Source organism: Mastomys coucha, unplaced genomic scaffold (genome assembly GCF_008632895.1).
Source record: "Mastomys coucha isolate ucsf_1 unplaced genomic scaffold, UCSF_Mcou_1 pScaffold15, whole genome shotgun sequence".
Classification (NCBI taxonomy): Eukaryota; Metazoa; Chordata; class Mammalia; order Rodentia; family Muridae; genus Mastomys; species Mastomys coucha.
Genome location: NW_022196897.1, coordinates 34,584,113 through 34,588,630, shown reverse-complemented (window position 1 = coordinate 34,588,630; position 4,518 = coordinate 34,584,113).

Here is a 4,518-nt window from a genome sequence, read left to right as displayed (position 1 = left end):
AGGGTTTGAAAGGAGGAAGGGAAATGGAAAATTTTGATATTATATTTTAATTTCAAAAATAAAAATGATTTTAAGTGGTTGAATACAGCTCAAAAGATCAGGACTGTAATGTCTAAAGTCTTATGTTGATAATATTTTCATTAGCTATGGATAGATCTTTTATGCACTAAGCCAATAATTTTGAAAGTGAACAATCATTACACTAATTGCAAATATTGTACTTAAATATAATTTATCTGTGTTTATGCTTCATGCAGTGCAATCTCCATTACCCTTTACTCAATGTATGTCATATTATTGAACATAATATCAGGTGTATGAATTTAAGAAAATCAAAGGAGTTTCTTCTAACCTTAAGTTCCTCATTTATGAAGGAAATCTGTTCCACAAAGATCAGATTTAGAAATAAATATAAATACCAATTTAATAATGACTATTCAACATGTTTTTAAATTATTAGTATTGAATAGTTACTTGTGATAATTTATAATGCTGATCCCTAAATGCTTTAAGAAGAGTATATAATAAATTCCAATGTTAACTGAAGACATAGATGCTAAAAAGAGTATTTGTGCTCTCTAGACCTACACAACATTTATTTTTATAACCCATTAAACAATGTAGCATATAGTTTATAGGTCTCTATATCAACTCTGTATTTACAAATTTTGATGGTAGAATCATGTCAATACTCTGTGAACACTTGCTCAGTACAGAAAGATGTTTTCTCCTAAGTGTACTCATGTATCTTATAGATTATTTTTTAAATTATTTTATTTGTTTACATTTCAAATGTTGTACCCTTCCCAATCTCCTCTCCACAAACCTCCTACCCCATCCCCTCTTCCTTTTGCCTCTAAGAAAGTGCTCCTCCACCCACCTACCCACTCCTGCCTCACATCCTCTAGTACCTCTCACATCTGCTGCTAGCATCCCCCTTCTCTCTGACATCAACCCTCCACAGGAGCAAGTGTCTCCCCTCTCACTAATGATAAATGAGGTAGTCCTCTGCTACCTATGTAGTGGGAGCCATGGACCGGCTAGCCCATGTATACTCTTTGGTTGGTGATTTAGTCCCTGGGAGCTCTGAAGGGTCCAGTTAGTTGATGCTGTTGTTCTTCCTATGGTGTTGTAATCCCTTCTGCTACTTCAATCCTTCCCCTAATTCTTCCATTGGAGTCCCCAGGCATCTGTTTTAATAAGGTGCTAGCAGAGCCTATCAGAGGACAGCCATACCAGACCCCTGTCAGCAAGCACTTTGGTATCAGCAATGTGTCAGGGTTTGGTGGCTCCAGATGGGTGGTATCACATGGTCGGACAGTCTCTGGATGGCCTTTCCTACAGTCTCTGCTCCACTTTTGTCCCTGCATTTCCTTTAGCTTAGATTTTGTTCCCGTGTGTCTTATTCTGCTTCCACAACAACTAGCTTTGGGTTAGATTCAGCACCAAGTAACTTGCTACAAATCATCTTTCCTTGAGAACTCATTTTCTAAAAGTTGCTTCTGTTTCTGTAAACTAAAATGTCTTTTTAAGTTGACATAGACCACACAGATTTTGTGTAGTATAGATTATAGTTTTGAATCAGTGAGAGACTAATGTTAACACAGACATACCTTTTACATGATCCACACAGGTGTTCCTTTAAAGAGCTCCTTACAAATATTGATGTTAAAATGAAGACCCCCACACAGGACAGGACCGCACCGTTTACACTTGTCTTGAAACATCTGTTTTCTGTGCCAACTGGAACAACACCCAGAAACATATTTTACTATAGTGCTTATTCTTATGAATAAGATGAGTTTGCATTTAAATACTGAAAATCTGATAAAAACTGTTATGTGTTATTCTTCCAATTTTTTATTTTCATTTTGATGTTACTGAGTTGTTTGACTAAGCATAGTACTTTTACAAGGGGTAGTTTTCAAGTTAAGAATACCAGTTTTCTAACACTGTTAAGTAGATTGTTGTAGCTGATGGTTAAGACCATTTTAAAATCATCTTCTTTTCTTCTATTCTTGCTTAGATCTTTGATTACAATAGGACTAACATCTGGGGGAAAATGGAAGGCCCACCCAATGTGTTCTAAAACAGCCCACTGAAAGACAGTCTATGGTCTCTTAAACATGGAATTCCCTGGGGCTCAGATAATATTTATTGTTTAAATTATTTCTTCAGAGTGATGATTGATCATCCGAATCTAAACTACTGGTTAGGCAAAACTTATAGTTTGAAATTAATTGGAGACTGCATTGAATCCCAAGTACTTGAGTTCATCCTCTAGTCTAGGAACTGGCATACATCAGAGCAGTGGCCCCTCAGATTTTTTTGTTACAAATTATTTTTGTAATTATTTAGTGCCATGAACACTGTGTTTGGTGGCACTTAATATAGATCTTTAAATCACATTTTCACACTACTGACAAGTAGATTTGTAGTGCCACCCTATACTCTATAAGGGTAGCCAGGTGCCATGCTTTGGACAAATATTCCCAGCATATTAAATTACACAGTTCTGTGTGTGGTCATTTCCTGTACTGATTCTCAAGGATGGAGTGTTTTTAGAAACTCAAACTTTGGTAGTAGCTTCAGCAAAGCTTCCAGCTTTTTTGACTGCTTATACGCTTAATAAATTGCTTTTGAGTAGTTGAATAGGGTGAGTAAAAACGTAAGCTTAAAAATATCCTAGTAAGTAGTTTTCCATGTAATCTAATATTAAGATTCTATAAATTCTGAAGAAAAATTATGGCAACTGTAGAAATTTAGGCAGCCACCTCTTAGTGAAAAATGATGAGCTGAATACAATGTAATGTGGTTAATAATTTATACAATTCGAATTAAGGTCTGGCATAAAAATCTAATGAAATTATATAAATGATGATCTCATTTATTTTGTTAAATTATTTTTAGATTTATGTTTTGACATTTTATTGACATTAAGTTTTGTTGCAATTGTTGACATTAATTTTTCTAATACTTGTCCCCAGAAGAATGTAAGAATGGTGAATTTTTCAATGTTATATTTTGAAGATCATTGTTGTTAATGAAATAACTTTTTAAAGAGAACAATACTTTTAAAATGGCCTCTGTGCTCCCTGTGTAAGAATTATCCTAAGAAGCAGAATGTCGGATCATTTAGACATAAATTCATTTCTCCATGCTTTGTGTGCATAGTTGTTAATTTCTCATTAGGGTCAGCATGACAGTCTTTGTCAAGACTTTTGCAATATTGAGACATTCACAGATGCATTATAAGGACAAATAGTAACAAGAATTTAAACACCCACTGTCCAAGATTGTTTTGGAATTCACACCAACCGTTTGTTTTCTTGTTAGTTTTTTATCCACTTTAGTACTCAATCAAAGCCTCAGAGACAATTGCAAAATCTTGTAGATGAATTCATTGCAAAGAAAAGGCAAACAATTTTATTTCTTAAGAAATAATGGCAGCTAAATTATGCATATTTACTAAACTCTCCACTTTATGGTGGCAAGTGAATCCCAGAAAAAAATGTGTTGTTTTAGGGTATACTTTTGAGATCATCAGAATGACTGATACTTGGGCTATAATATTTTACATTTTTATATTTCCCAAGGTGAGTTTTAAATACTTCCCTTAAGTAGGGTAGAATTTACACTGATTCAAATGGCTCCAAGCTCCTTACACTACAGTCATTTAATTTCACAATTTCCCTGTGATGTTCATAACTGCGAACACCAGAAATCAAAGTAGATGCAGGGTAAAATTTTCATTAAAAGTACTATTATTTCTTGGTGATGGTGTTTATGAGTTTCTTCCCTTTGTAAAATACCATCCAATAGTAAGGCTAAACTGAATGATCTCTTAAAACCAGAAAGTATAGGCTTCATCTGCTTCCTCTGTCCCTTCTTCATCTGCATCTGCATCTGCTTCTTAAGCTCAGCTATACTCTAGTGTTCACCCTCTTGGCCATCCTATAAAAAAATTATAGCATCTGTATAGTTTCAATTGTTTCATGGCATATTGATTGCTGTTTATTTTCTCCTGTATTTTTTCCTCTATATAATTTCATGAAAAAAATAAAGTCTATTACAAAAGACTATAGGGAGTATAGAGAGAACAGAATGTGAGGGATGGAAAAGTTATATTTAGCTTGTATTTTTTCACAGTTCATAATTAAATTAGCAGCTATACCTCTCACAATCTACTAGAGTTTTACAACAGAAGTTCAAAGAAAGCAAGAGTGTACAACACTGTGGCATATCCAGGGGAAAGTGCCCTTATACTCTCAATCCCAGATCTGCACCTTGGGAGATCATTCATTCAATTATTGCATTCATGTCTATGTGATGAAGATGATCTGCTATGAGTGACTGTGGCTGTGTGGTATGTGGTTTCTATCATGAATTTCACTCAGAAGCCCATATGTTAGCAGAAGTTGAGTCCCTGGAGTCACATACTCTAATGCAATTTGAGAGCCTAAGAATACTACTTTTCCTTTTTTTTTCTTTTCTTTTCTTTTCTTTCTTTTTTTTTTT